This window comes from Triturus cristatus, chromosome 1_2, assembly GCF_964204655.1.
Source record: "Triturus cristatus chromosome 1_2, aTriCri1.1, whole genome shotgun sequence".
Lineage (NCBI taxonomy): Eukaryota > Metazoa > Chordata > Amphibia > Caudata > Salamandridae > Triturus > Triturus cristatus.
In genome coordinates this window covers 152,091,425-152,107,499 of record NC_140580.1, presented here as the reverse complement: position 1 = coordinate 152,107,499, position 16,075 = coordinate 152,091,425, and the positions used below count along the sequence as shown (strand labels likewise).

The following is a 16,075-nucleotide window of genomic DNA, read 5'->3' as shown; positions in this document are numbered from 1 at the left end:
TCTTAATTTGTGTTTGTTAGGCACACGGCCTTCCTTGAGTGTGATTTCATGCTCAAACCATTCTAATTTCCCTTTTTGTACTCAAAAACACGATCATGTATTTGCAACACAGTTTTCAAATCACTCACACAACACAGTGCGTTCTCTTCCACAAACAATACTTGTTGACCACATCCAGGATTAAAAATGATTCCTACACATGCCTTGTGATGCCAACCAAGAATATCGGGTCCTTCTGTGAGACATACACTTTACCCTTTACCTCTCTCCCTTTGAAATCAACAACCGTGTCAAAAAACCTTCTAAATCAATTTTGTCACCAATATATCCTATAGAGATATATCAGGCAGTAACAAACTTATGCTAATGATTTTGTTAACAAATGTGCTCTTAGAAATAATGGTGGTTTTGGACCTAGAGTCAGTTAATAAAGCTACATATGCACCCCTTATGGCAAAATACTTAATAGGATCTTTGGATTTGGGAACATCATTTTCACGAACCCTAATACGCAACAGTAAATTGTCCATACTATCTGTTAACCCTCGACTATCGAACACCACATTCAAAGTATTTTTCTTCGTGTTCATCCAGCACACTCTAGCAAACAGCCAGAAACTCCACATTTGTTACAGTTCTTCCCCAAAGCAGGACATTGCTTGAATAAGGGAGAGGTGTGGCGAAGCGGCCAGAGTGGCTGACTGGTGCGTGGGGCTAATGGTTTGATCGCCGGTGGCAGCTTAGCATCATGTGACTATGGGCAATAGCTCACTTAATCTCCCCGATGGCCCCCAGCACCTGGATACCCTTAGGGGTGATAAGACACACTTTACAAATGTGGAATTATCATTGTTATTTATTTATTATGTTAGAAGTTTATAAAGTGGCTGGTTACTCCATTCGAAGTGTACCCGTCCTGGATTCTAACTTAGAGCTTCGTAGAACCTGCCTCGTATTAACTAGTAGCTTGAAGATTGTCTGAAGAACCAAATCTTTAGTTTTGTCCAGAAAAGAATTTCAGAAAGTTCCATTATTAGATCCAAAGGAAGTAGATTCCAAAAAGCTAAAGGAAACACCTCCCAGACGTATTCTGTATTTTTATGGGGATCACTATCCGAGCAGTCCCTGAAGAACTAAGGCTTCTGCTTGGAAGATAAGGATTGATCAGAGGAAAAAGGTAATGAGGACCTTTCTGATTTAGAATTCTATGGAATAACAGAGTGCTTTAAACAAGACTCTGTCCTGAATGGGACGTCAGTGGAGTTTAGAAAGAGCTGTACCCATGGGGGAGAATCTTGGTATGTTCAAAAGCATCTGGGCAGTGGCATTTTGCACCCTTTGAAGCATTCTCAACCTGCCTTTAGAGGCGCCTAGGTAAAGTATATTGCAGTGGTCTAAGCGAGACAACAAAGCGCCTGAATTAGTCTTTCCTGCAGAGTCAGGCAGGAGCTCTAAGATTTTACAAAGCATCTTTAGAATGGCGATACAAGTTCTGGCAAGGGAAGAAATCTGGCTGTCAAATGACAGGGTGGAATCAAACAAAACACCAAAGTTTTTTACCTTCGGTTTAGGAGTAGGTGTTGTGCCCAGTTCATTTGGCCACCATGAAGTAGAGCAAATAGACGGTTGCTTTCCTTCCACCAGGTCGTCCGTTTTTCCTGCATTTAGTTTGAGGCATCTGGAGTTCATCCAGATCCACCAGACATGTCTTAAAATCGGTCGCAGCTTTACCGTCATCCTGTGGCAGGGTAATAATCAACCGAGTGTCCTCAGCGTATGACACTAGCTTGACGCTGTGGTACTCAATTACTTCCGCCAGGGGGTGCATATACAAATTAAACCGGGTTGGGCTCAAGGCCGAACCCTGTGGCATTCCCTGCTGGATGGGTAAGATATCAGAGCTATATGACTGCTGGAAAACCTGGAAGGTATGATCCTGGAGGAAGTCCGCAATCCAATCAAGAGCATGACCCCCCATACCAAGCCTCCAAAGCCGTTCTCCAAAGCCATTCTGAAGCCGGACTGGGACTCATGGAGTAGTTCCTTCTCTTCAGTGAATTTCATCAGCTGCTTATTAATTGGTTTTTCAGCCACTCTGGCAAGGAAGGGTAACAGGGTTATTTGTCTGAGGTACTCAGGTTTAGAAGGATCTTACAAGGGCTGCTGTAACAGTAGGGCTACCTTAGCATGTTTCCAGTCAGAAGGTACACAACCAGTTGAGAAGGACAGATTGAGTAGATTGCATAACAAGGGGACAATAGCCTTCATGCCCCACTCCAACATAGCAGGTGAGGCCAGATCAAGTGGAGACCCTGATTTCACTTTAGAAAATAAAGTGCAGGTCTCAGCCACAGATAGTGTTTCGCCTGAGAAAGCCTTCCTAAAAAGCAAATGGTAGTTGCCCAAGTATAGAGAATTGATATTTTCTGGCAATCTCCGGGAAAGAAGCATAGATAGGATCAATTTTCTTTGAGAAATAGTGCACAATCTGATTGCAATAATCAGTTGAAGGGAAAATTGCGAAAGAGAGTCGTTCAAGAGAGGTGAGAGATTTAACTATCTGAAAGATCTCCAGAGAATAGTTTTTTTGCTATCTCAATCTTCTGAGCAAAAAATTGGGTCTGGTACTTCAAATCCATTTATGATCATCCTTTTGCGCATTAAGGTAAATGACTGCTTTGTAGCTTCTACGCCACAGGTGTTTACATGCCTGTATCATTTTTTTTTTTTTTAAACAGACTTTATTAGGTCACAGAACAAAATGCAGTCAATCCCCGCCCCCACTACTCCGCCCTCCAGCCAAATCAGGACGTAGTGCAGTGACCACCCCACCACACTGACCACAACTGTACAACATTCACCCCAACAGTATCTGTGCTACAAGGTAGTGCATCCACCGGAGTAATCCACAGTGAGTGTGCGATAAAGCCAAAATACCCCCCGCCCCATCCCCCAGCAACCCCCCCAACGAACCCCCCACTCTACCCACCCACCCAAGCAGGTCGACAGTATCTATCAGAATTACATGTACATCAAAGCCTCACCCACCACTCATCGGATCCGCCTCCCAGCAATCCCAACAGAGAGTGCCTCAAGAGCATAGGGGGAAGCCTGTTACAGGGCGCTCAAGGAACCGGGGTCCCATCATCCCCCACTGGATCTCCCCCATCCCCCACAGCCGAGCATTTGAACAAGTCCAGGAGTGCTAACCATGCCCGGGCCCAGTCGTTCGATCTTTCATTTTCACTACGTCGAGCCAGACATAATCTATAAGTCCCCTCACTTCCCGCCCATTTCTCCATTTCCCTAGTCCATCGTAAGAAATTAGGTCCCTGTCGCGCCTTCCAATGGGAGGTAATCTCCCGCTTGGCCAGGACCAGCCCCAGGTCAATAAACCTACTGGTGGCCTTAGTCTTTGCAGTATGCGGAAATCCATGTAGCAAACAGACCCCCGGGCCCACCTCCAAATCCCTCTCTGTCACCGTCAGGAGTAACGTCGCCACTTCCTCCCAAAACCCTGTCACCTGCGGACAGTTCCAGAACATGTGAAGAACAGTCGCCCCACCATGACCACATCGGGGGCAAGCATCTGGCCCCCCAAAGTACTCTGCTATCTTGCGAGGGGTAAGGTATGCCCTATGAAAAACATAAAACTGAATAAGCTGGAAGCGTGCATTTCGTGTACACTTCCAAGGGCGCTCCATGATTTCCTCCGTTTTTGTCCGCAATAGGCGCTCACAGGTCCGCTTCCCACTTGACGCGCAGGGCAGCCAGGGGTTGCCGCATATCTCCAGTAATCCGCCTATAGAGACAAGTCACCGCCTTAAAGATACCCGTCGCCATCACTACATACTGACAGGCAAGAGAGGAGTCCGGCTCTACCATCCCCTTCCGCCAGTGCTTCCTCACGGCCGCAGTCAAGGCTGCATGTAATAGGAAGTCCCCCCGCGGGAGATCATGCCGCTCCCTAAAGTCGTCAAAAGGGAGCAGATTACCATCCTCATATAAGTCTCCCAATGTCAACTCCCGCCTCCTCCCAGGCCAATAACCGGCTCCAGTCTCCCCCGTGGGGTAGCGCCTCACACATTCGCAGAGGGATCTCGGGGACGTAAGGAATGATCACACACGCCCTCCTAGCCAACCGCGCCCAGCACTGTCGAACCACCCTCAAGTCCAGAGGCAGTGAGGCGTCTCTCACCGGCACCCGGAGCAGCACACAAGATAATTGGGACCAGCTCGGATCCGCCCCTCTTTGTTCTTCCGGACGCCTGATGTGACCCGCCACCCACTTTGTGAACCACTGGAGCTGCGCAGCATGGTAATAGGACTCCAGGTCCGGCAAGGCCTCCCTCACTCCTGGGTCGCTGTAGAGTAAGCAGCGCTACCCTCCGCCTCCCCGCACCCCAGATGAACCCCGTGATCAAAGTGGTCAGTTGGGCAAAGAGCTTTCCGGAATCCAGACTGGAAGAGTCCCAAAGTAATAAAGTTTACATGCCTGTATCATACTCAAGAGTTTCTCCGAGAACCATTCTGCTGTCGGTTTAGAGCAAGTACTATTGCATGATTTCAGGGGAGTTAAGGTATCCAAAGCATCATTTATCCAAGCTACTGCCTGGCGATTGGCAATATGATTACTAGCATTAAGATCCTGGGTGCTATACATTTTCTCATTCCACCCCCAATCTCAAATACTCTCTCCTCGCACCGTACTCTACCCCCACCATGGCTACAACCATCACCAGCCCTATTGAAGGCTCACTTTCACAAGTGGCCTTCAATGCCTTTACGATTACTTACCCCCCTAACCTCACTAAAAATGCTGCTAAGGAACTCAAACATAATATAATCAGAAGACACCCGGAAATGCTTATATCAGACACTATTTCCCCTATGTCTAATGGCAACGTCATGAACGACCTAATCTTCACGAACAGAAGGGCCCAATGGAGGAAAACCCTCATATCCTTCTTTCAGGTCAAGCAGATAAGGAAAACACATCATGGTTTTAGGCTTTCCATTACTTCCTCTCCAATCTTCAAAGCCGATCTCAAAATTACCATTTAGAACAATGGGATCGTTCTCACTCAATCATCAGACCGAAATCTAGAGCAGTTTGACAAACTCTTTATGAAGATTAAAAAATCATTGGCTAACAGTACAACTCCCCTGCGACAAGACCTAGCTCTAGCAACTACAAGGGCACCCTATAGCCTGCTCCACCTAGTTCACTGAATGCCCCACCTAGTTCGCTGTCAGTAAGCCAAATGCTTGGCGTCTCCCCCATCGGGATGCCCTCCCAAGCCATAACCCCTCCTCTCTCAGCTGTAGCTCATTCAGCCTGCGCCTCCCTCTCTAACCCTTTCTCATTGATTGAACACACAGGACCGACGTCACTGATACACCTTTATCCTAACACACCTAATCACCCTATGAACACCTCCACTACACCACACTGCTTGTCTCCTAACAACTTTCCATCCCCTGCCACTCCTTCCAATCAAGCAGGGTCCCCACAAGTTTTTAAGGATGCATCCCCTCCCCCGGACCCTCGCATCCACATCTCACCTCAGATGACGATCGCGAGTGGTCCCCCCCTCTCCTCAGGACCCCTCCCCTCAGCTTAAACCAACACTCAGATTTGATGGCACGTCTGGACAAGCTATCTCTCCAAGAGAACCTTCTCAGCCAAGAAGTCCATTAACTGTTAGCTCTCTCGCTTAACCAGCTGCCCCTGCTCAATTCTCTGAGCTCTTCAGGAAAAATATCCACAGTCCCCACCAGAGCAACCTCGGGCCTGGACCAGCATGCCTCTCGCCTAATTTCCAGAACCTTACTCCTCCCTAACGCCCCCTCCCGCCCTAAAAGAACGATGGCCGAACTTGTGTCCAGTGAGAGTGAGGAACTACTCCTCTCTTACTCAGCCACTGTAGAAATGGACAAGGTCCCTATGCCCCAAATTCAAACCATTCTTGCCAACCCACACAGGGAGCCCTCAAACAACAGTAAATAGCGACAACCTCAAGCAAGTGACTATCACTCAGACTCCTACATCACACACGCCCATAAGACTGAAATGTGCATTACACAATTTTAGATCAGCTAACAAACATTCCTCAGATATCTTCGATCTCATACAAAACAATGAGCTAGATATTATCATCCTCACAGAGAAATGGCTAAATCCTTCCTCCACCCCCATTCTAGATCTCCTAGTGCCCCCCTAGTCACAACATAATCCGTCTAGACAGAACAACAAAACTGGGCGGTGGACTAGCTTGCATATACCGAAACACACTATCTGTCTCCCACATGGAGACCCCCTCCTCACCTTCAGTTGAATACCTTTGTCTCAACATATCTAGTAACCACATCTCGGTCTGCAAACTTCATACTTTCTACCACCCTCCTGGCGATAACTTCCTCTTCACTAAACACCTAATGGAAATTATATCTTCCAATGATGACCCATCAGCATCCCAAATGTGCCTTGGTGATTTCAACCTTCACTGGTCCAAACCCAATGACCAAGTGGTGATCTACCTTCTTATCTGACCTGGACCTTATCCAATTTTGTGATCGGCCAACTCATAACAAAGGAGAGATTCTGGACCTTATTATCTCAAAAGTCAATGTCATCACATTGGAGGACATTACTCCGTATTATTGGTCCGACCATTACAGCATCTTCTTCTTTATCAACAGGCAGGTGATACGGCAAATGGCCCAACCAAAGAAAATTAAACAGTGGAAAAGAGACCTCAGGAATATTAACACGGACCGTTTAGCTATTGACTGTAAAAATGCCTTGTCCTCCCAAACTGACGTGACTGATGTACATGATCTCACTGATTTCTATAACTCTGGTATCATGGACTCAATAGCTCCTTTACAGCAAAAAAATGCCTCTGGCAAAATCTCCAAACCATGGGTCAACGGCAACCTAAACTCTAAACGCCGTAACCTAAGGGCTGCTGAACGTCTATGGAGAGCCAAACCCTCCATCTATCATCTAAAATTCCTTAGATCGGTTAGGAGTTCTTACAATAAATAAATCAAGATGACTAAGGCCGAATACTTCAGAGTCCAACTCACTCAAGCCTCAAATCATCCCCAGAAACTTTTTGAAATTGTCAAACAGCAATCCGCTATTGCACCCAAGCATTTCGAATCAACAGTCACCTCACCCTCCTGCAACGATCTGGCTATCTTCTTTACGGAAAAAACTAAGCACATCAGTCGTGAGCTCGAATCTAAGAGGGCCCTACTTACACCATCTGCGAGTGCGACTGTTCCCGCCCTCTCTGAGAGTCTAAAGCCACTTAGTATTAGCACCAAGAACCTGGCCACCTGGAGCTCCTTTCCCCCTCCTCAGTGAAAACAACATCTACAGAATTCTGTTGAACATTATCCCCTCAAATCATTTCAGCGACCCTTTACCCTAGTCTGTCTTCAAAGAAATCAAGGGTCCCTTTATCCCCCTTTGGACAACGATTGTCAACGCCTCCCTATCTCAAGGCAAGATCCCAGAATGTTTAAAAGCAGCTCAGGTCTCACCCATTCTCAAAAAACCTGATGCGGATAGATCTGACCTCAACAACTTTCATCCCATCTCCAACTTCCCTACTCTGGCCAAGCTCCATGAAAAATGCGTCCAATCGCAACTCTGCTTGCACATTTAGACTTTCAATCTCCTGGATCAACATCAATCAGGGTTTAGGAGCGGTCATAGTACTGAATCCGCGCTCCTTCACATCATGGACGACATCCTAAAATTGTTAGACCATAACAAATCCTGCCTACTAATCCGTCTTGATCTTTCCTCTGCATTTGACACAGTTAATCACGATATCCTCTTCGCCATTCTGGAACACAGGATGGGCCTTTCAGGTCCGGTTGTCAGGATCCCTAATGTGAGTTCCAAAACGAAGCGCAAGGAATTAAGTTCAATGGGCGCTTCAGTCTTGAATGGGTTTCAATGGTCGAGTTTGTGGCATGCCCGCATTTCCAAGATGGCCGCGCAGACGCTGGGGTCGGCGGTCTAGTTGCTAACAGATCTAGAGAGAGACGATGTGACGCGCGCGCGCCTGAGGTAGTGCGCACTTCACCAAGATTTTTCCTCAGAGAAGACGTGTTCGAGAGAGTTCCCAGTTCTGAAGAGAATACCTTGTCAAAGAAGTTTTCCAGAGTGACACAAGAGAGTTGTGTCGATACTTACCGAAGAGAACAGAAAAAGCCGCAGAGTCCGTAGAGGCTACTTACTGAGAGTAGAGTTCGAAGTTTTCCTCGTCGCTACAGGAAACAAGACACAAATTCTGCAGCACCTGAAGAGAAGACAGAAGAAAGCTAAGTGAATTATTGATAGATTATCTAAGGTCACATAAAAATGATAAGTAGTGTTTGGTGACGCGATAAGTAAAGACTTACCAGGGACAGCAGAGATCAGCATACCGAGTCCTAAAAAGAAAAGAAGAAAATTATAGTATTTACTGAAGAGGTTACTAAGGGAAAAAATAATTAAAGACAATAAGAACTGTTAACAAAGAAAGTAAGGAGTAAGACTTACCTGAGCCATAACAATTCACAGTAACCATAGGAGAGGAAGCAACTGGAGAAGTTAAGCACAAAAGAATCATCTAGAAGACAACAGTTATTAGTATAGCTAGAAGCAATAAAGAAAGAAGAGAAACCGCGAGAAGAAAGATTGATGGTAGGTCAAAAGAGGAGTTAAAAGATATTAAGACTACAAGATAAATAGGTATAATTAAAAAAGAATATATGTTTTACAGATAAATAGTGACATCAATAACAAGAAAGAAGAAAAAGGCAGAATTGAACAAGAAGAGAGGCACAGAGTTCAGGATACTGGGTAGGTAGGAAACACCATTACAAAAGAGAAGAAAAGAGACAGAGAAGAGTAGAGGAGGAATAATAATATAATGTTGTGTGTTTAGTTACCTCAGGAAATCTTCAGTAGCAGAGAGATAGCTGAAGAAGAATTCCAGATAGGAAAACCAGAAGGTCAGGAACCAGTCTCTTCTCTCGTTTGTTATTTTATCCAATTTCCCCCTTTCCCCTTGCTGATCAGTTAGAGCCAAAGATATATCTTGGGGCTGAGTGATTAGTAGTGGGAGTCGGGAAGCTAGCAGCTTCTGTTCCTGTGCAAGACAGCGGGAAGCTGAAGGTGAGCCTTGACACCGGTACTGCAATGGTTCGCTTCCTTCCTTCGCAATAGATCCCTAAGAGTTAAAGTGAACCATACGATATCCCAAACATCCACAGTCTCCATGGGGGTCTGGCAAGGGTCGGCACTCTCTCCCATACTCTTCAATATTTTTCTGGAACCACTAGCGAGCGCTCTTAAATCCATGAACATTCTTTTTCATATGTATGCGGATGATACGCAACTTTACATGAAAATCAACTCTTCTGAAGACCTCATCTCACTCAACTCCTCCCTGATGATTACCCAAAGCTGGTTAACTGAGAACCATCTCCTGCTCAACACCGCCAAAACTAAATTCCTTCTCATATCCCCTCCTAAACACACCCCCAAGATTAACCTGTGGATGAAGCACCTCTCTACCTTCAACTGCTCTCCTATTATCATTGATTCAGCTAAATCTCTCTGAATCACCCTAGACTCACACCTGAACATGAAGAAAAACATTAATGTAAGGGCGCCAACTACCAAATGAGGCTTCTTAGAAATCTAAAACCATTCCCCCCTCAAGAGGACCTCAAGATGGTGGTTCAAGTGCTTGTCCTGCCAAGACTAGGCTATATTAGCGCAACGTTATGTGGCCTCCCCAAACATACCTTGGCCCCGCTCAGGGATTCATTGAATGCAGCTGCCAGACTGATCAGTGACTCAAAAAGAACTGATCACATCTCCCCAGCTTTAAGATCTCTAAAGTGGGTACCCTACAAAGTAAGAATTCAAACTAAAGATTGCCTGTCTAACGCACAAAGCCCTCCACTTCAAAATCCCTGGCTACCTGGATCAAAAACTAGAACTATCGGGGCAGACCATCAAGAAGTGCATATGCTCTATTCCTGAACCCAAGTATTTTCGCAAAAAGAGAACAAGACTTCGAGCCTTCTAAGGCTCGGGCACCAAACTTTTGGAACTCGCTCCCGCCAGAAATCTGCAGAATTCCTTACACAGCTGCTTTCAAACATTAAGTTAACCCCTTGTGTGCCCATGACGAGCTGGAGTCGTCATGGGCCGCGGTTGCGCTGTGCCCATGACGAGTCCAGCTCGTCATGAACCCCGCCCGCTAATGCAACGCCCGGCACAGGGCGGGGAAAGGGCGTGGCACACAAGGGGTTAAAACACTCCTAATGGACAGGTTCCTGCCGTAAATAACCATTGGTCGTCTGTTTTCTTCAAGCACTGTATTATCCAGGATTGTCTACCTTATTGTACCAAGTAATTATCGTGCGCATCCTTGTACATTTTTATTAACTTATTATGGTATCCTCTGCTACCGCCTTACAATGTTCCCTTTTACCGTGTTCTCCTCGCCTATTTCTGTGAAACGCTCTGAAACCTCTCAGGTTCTTGTTCGCGCTATACAAAAGTTTTTAAATGAATAAAAAGAAACGATTCACAACTGCAGTAAAGGCTGATTGAATAATTAAGAACCATATACTCGTTTGGTAGCATGGGCTCTAAAGACAGTAGAGAAAGAAGAAAAACCCGAAATCTGCAAAGGTAGAATTAAGTGATCTGACCATGCTGTGGGGGTGGGAGAAGCCACCTTCACCAGAGAAGAGTTGGAAAAAATAGGATCAAGGATATGACCCCAAGTGCTCATAGGGGCTCGCACTAGCTGATTAAAATGTGGCAACCCAAGGTCCTCGACCAGATGTGATGCTGTGCAACAGCTTGCATTTCCAAAATGTATATTAAAGTCGCCAAGGATACTTATGGCATATGAAGGTATGATGTCCATTAAGGCATTTGCAAACCAAGGAGCAAGGCCAGGAGATAGACGAGAAAGCCTGCTAAAGAACAGCTGCTCGTTAATGATAAGATGAAAAAAGCTACCTCACAGCCAGTGATCTTTAGCTCCGTAAAGTTACAGCGAAGGTGTCGTTTAAAAATAACTGTAAGCCCTCCACCCCTTTGGTTGGATCTATCAAGTCTCAGGATAGCATAATTCTGAGGCACGGTGTCAAGACTTTCAGGGGCGGATGGAGCAGTAAGCCAAGTTTTGACAAGGAATAATGCGGCTGGCTGATGACTAACCAGTAAACCCGCAATCTCAAGCTTGTGTTTAGGTAAGGAGCGGAAATTTAATAAAAAGCACTGAGCTGCCTCAAAGCTATGAAGATCAGCCTTCCCTTCCGACTTTGTCATAAGCAGGGTGTCAAGGGTAAAATTGCACTTACTGCAACAGGTCATGCAGAATTTCTGTTGCCGAGTATCACAGGGCAGCTGGCGCTGAAAAGATAGTGGTCCTGGCGCCATCTATGCGCCGGTGGGCTGTGGCGCGTCTGCGCAGCTACCATAGGTTTATAGCCCGCCTCCAATAGGGCATGGCTAAGCGATGATAATTGGGGGGAGTGGGGACAAAAAGACAAACTGGAGCCCTGTCGCTCCTTTCCAGACCTGGTAGGCTCCCTTCCCAGAATGGAGCTATCAGGGAAATAAATACTGAGTTAAAAGAATAACATCAAAGCAATTGTGAAACAAGCAAAAATATAAACACATTAAAACAGGTGCGGCCGACCTAAGATGGCTGCCAGCCGGGACAGGGAGCCATGCACCTCCCTGCGCCTTGTGCACTACAAGGTACAGAAATACGGTCAGATATAAGGCCCAGCTACTCCTAAAGAAGCAGCAGGTTAGGTGTCACCACACTCAGCAGTGGGAATGTGAAACTTGACCCCTTCGCTGCTAGGCCTTCCCCCCCCCCCCCTCCCCCCCTGTGCTAAGCCTATTTGTTGGCTATTTGGGGTAGTTTGCGCTTAGGCCCCTGTAACATTTTGACCACATAAGGTATCCATACCAAATTTGCGTCCGTTTCTTCCAACATCATGGGGATTCTAAAGGTACCCAGGGTTTGTGGATTCCCGTAGAGGGGGCCCAGAAATTAGCCAAAATACAGCTACATTTTGTTTTTTGGGGGAAAAAGTGGGAAAAGGTGCTGCAAATGAAAGCGTCTGTTTTTTCCCCTGCAAAAGGTATCAAAAAAGGGTTTGTAGGGCTAAAATCACCATTTCCCCAGCTTTTAGGGAATGACAGACTTTTCTCAGAAAACCAACATTTTTTACACCGTTTTGGCATTTTTCTGGGACATAGCCTATTTTTGCTATTTTTTGTGCTTTCAACCTCCTTCCAGTTAATGGTAGAAATGGGTATGAAAGCAATAATGGATGCTGGAAAGCTATACATTTTAGAAAAGTAGACAAAATCCTGAATTCAGCAAGCGGTCATTTGTGTAGATCCTTCAAGGTTTCTTTATAGAAACTAACAGTTAAATTGGTTGAAAAAAACAGCCATTTGTGTCAACGTTTTCACCTGTAACTTCTTCTAATTATGACAGCTCTTTGAAAGCAATATACCGTTACATCCGCTGAACCTTACTGGTTGTGGGGATATATAGGACTTGTAGCTTCACTGAGAACCCGACGAACCCAGAGCCAAAAACTGAGCAGCGACTTGCAATGGTTTTTTATTATGTACCGGGTATATAGCAATTATTCTTGGAAAATGTATACATGGAAAAACCGGTATGAAAGACACCTATGTATTTCTGAAATGGGAACACAATATAGAGTTTAGAAACAGTAGATATCTGCACATTTCCGAAATTGGCAATACTCATACTAGCATGAGAATTATTGGTAATTTTTTCAAAGTGCCTAGCTATAGTTTTTGAACCCTAGCTCTGCCGGAACCTAGGGAAACCTAGCAAACCTATACATTTTTGAAAATTAGACACCCAGGGGAATCCAGGATGGGGTGACTTTACTGGCTCTCACCAGGTTCTCTGTTACCCAGAATCCCTTGCAAACCTAAAGAATTGTCAAATAAAACACATTTTCCTCACATTTCTGTGGTGGAAAGTTCTGGAATCTGCGTGGATCCACACATTTCTACTCACCTCGCGTTCCCCAAAGTCTTCCAAGATAAATGGTACCTCACTTGTGTGGGTAGGCCTAGTGCTCGCGACAAGAAATGGCGCAAAACGCAACGTGGACACACCACAATTTCAAAGTGTAAATTAACCCTTTTTTTTGCAAAGTGCCTAGCTGTAGTTTTTTAACCCTAGCTCTGCCGGCACCTAATGAACCCTAGAAAACCTATACATTTTTGAAAACTAGACACACAGGGGAATCCAGGATGGGGTAACTTGACTGGCTCTCACCAGGTTCTGTTACCCAGAATCCCTTGCAAACCTAAAGAATTGTCAAACAAAACACATTTTCCTCACATTTCTGTGGTGGAAAGTTCTGGAATCCGCGTGGATCCACAAAATTCAACACACCCCGCATTCCCCAAAGTCTTTCGAGAAACATGGTACCTCACTTGTGTGGGTAGTCCTAGTGCCCGTGACAGAAAACGGCCCAAGACGCAAGGTGGACACACCACATTCTCACAGTGAAAAATGACTCTTTTTTTTTTTTTTTTTTTACAGTGCCTACCTGTAGTTTTTGAATCATAGCTCTGCCGGCACCCAGGGAAACCTAGCAAACACACACATATTGGTTGGGTTTGGCACGAGGGCGAGTGATGGATCAGTATATACAATTTTATTAACAAGAGATTTCACAAAATGAAATGCACTGTCAGTAATTAAAAGGACAAAAAACTAAACCAGTGACTCGCAGCTCGTGAGCTGTAAAGCCACGTCAAGGCCCCAACCGCTTTACAGGCCATTCACACACCTTTCATACCTAATACACACAAGACCATTCACATCACCGGGCACGAAACCAACACATTACAACATTCGCAAAAAGGGACAAGGTACACCCTGCTTGAGAAAGACAGAAAAGACAAATATTTCTGCACACCACCTATTCTTCAAGCACACAGACATACTGGTTGGATTTGGCACGAGGGTGAGTGATGGTTCAGTATATACAGTTGTATTAACCAGAGATTTCACAAAAATGAAATGCACTGTTAATAATTGAAAGGACGAGAAATTGAACCATTGACTCACAGCTCGTGAGCTGTAAAGCCACGACAAGGCACCAACCGCTTTACAAGGCCATTCATACACCTTTCATACGTGTGACACATACAAAACCATTCACACTGCCAGCTGCGGGCCCAGCACTTTACAACACTCTCACCAGCAGACCGTGCCATTCAAGGGCCCATCACTTTCACACGTCCACATTCCTGACACAGCAACCACACCAGCTCAGGGATTGCGTGGAGTGGTGTTTAGCTAGCAGTGTGTTTAGTGACCAGCAGCAAGTCCCTACTCACACACCGCCAGCCAAGCGCCCGTCCGCGCACACCGCCAGCCAAGCACCAGTCCACGCGCACCACCAGCCAAGCGCCAGTCCACGCGCACCGCCAGCCAAGCGCCAGTCCACGCGCACCGCCAGCCAAGCGCCAGTCCACGCACACCGCCAGCCAAGCGCCAGTCCACGCACACCGCCAGCCAAGCGCCAGCCCACTCAACGCCAGCCTAACACCAGTCCACGCACACTGCCAGCCAAGCACCAGTCCACGCACACCGCCAGCCAAGCGCCCGCCCACGCACAACGTCATACATTTTTTTTAAACAAGAAAGAAAACACAAACCAATTGCAACTAGATACAAAACTATAACTACAAAAACAACAGCAGTAACTAAAGACATCATTCTATTGCCAAACATGAAACTGAACAACTATATAAAACCATACAGACCAGGCAGTACACTATTAGACTCACGGTTGCTCCCAAAAACTCTTTTTAGTGTGATACAATCTGAAATATGAGGGCACACACAGCCCAGGATTAGAAGGACAATCTGCACAGTGCATCTCCTTCCGCACGCCTCTTCGCAAGCAGACTCTACATCTCATCCAGGGATTGTTTTTTGGGGGCGTGGGAGGAATTAAATCAGGAAAGTGACGATCTTTCAATCTAACCACATCCTCCACCACTCCAACTCTAGAAGCACTTGCCTGTTCCACAACTACAAGGTTGCCTATCACAGACTGCTGAAACAGAACAAAAGTCAACTTTGACTTAGGAAACACTCTTTGTATACAACAAAAGCATTGAAAGTTGCTAAATTGAAGAGATGGATGGCCAACTTTTTATACCAAATGTAAGCCTTACAAATAGCAGTGTAAGGTTCCAACCTCTGATCTTCTCTATCAACACCACCCATGTGCCTATTGTATTCTAAAATGCACACAGGTTTGCGTACTTCAGCAAACTGACCCCAAATAGCCACAGGTGAAATACTCTCATCATGGATGGTAGTCAGCATGTACACATCCCTCCTGTCCACAAAATTCACAGCTACTAGTTCATCACTACGCAAGGAACTGCACTGTCCCCTCTGAAGTTTTTTCGAAACAAGCTCTTTTGGATAACCTTTACGGTTAGAGTGGATTGTGCCAGAGGCAAAAGTGTCCACTTTGAACAATTCCTTAAACAATTGCACAGTAGTGTAGAAGTTATCAAGGTACAAATGGTGGCCTCTGTTAAACAGTCCTTTAGCAAGTTCCCACACAATTTTCTCTGAAACGCCAAAAGTGGACGGACAACCAGGGGGGTCAATAGGGGAAAACCTACCAGTGTACACACGGAAATTAAAAACATATCCTACATAATACAAAACAGTGCACACAATTCATATTACATATGGTAAGTAAATATTAAACAAAAACAGGATGGATCCATCGAAGGTATCAATTCTTCTTTATTGAAAAGTTCAAAGAACAGCCAGCCGACACGTGTTTCATCAGAGAGATAGTCTCTGAATCTTCAGGGCTGTAGAGTATATCCACCAAGGAAATCTGGGGACAAGGCTCAATCGCGAGCGGAAATCTGGGTTAGCGTACGAAAACGAGTATTTGTTGAACACCAATCACTAAGGTACAGCACTCTTAA

General features: G+C 45.6%; 1 protein-coding gene across 4 annotated transcripts in view; it reads left to right on the top strand.

Annotated features, from left to right (window-relative positions):
• Positions 1-16,075, top strand: part of VTI1A (vesicle transport through interaction with t-SNAREs 1A) — a 1,077,795-nt gene that overhangs the window by 361,715 nt on the left and 700,005 nt on the right. The gene's annotated exons all lie outside the window — the stretch shown is intronic.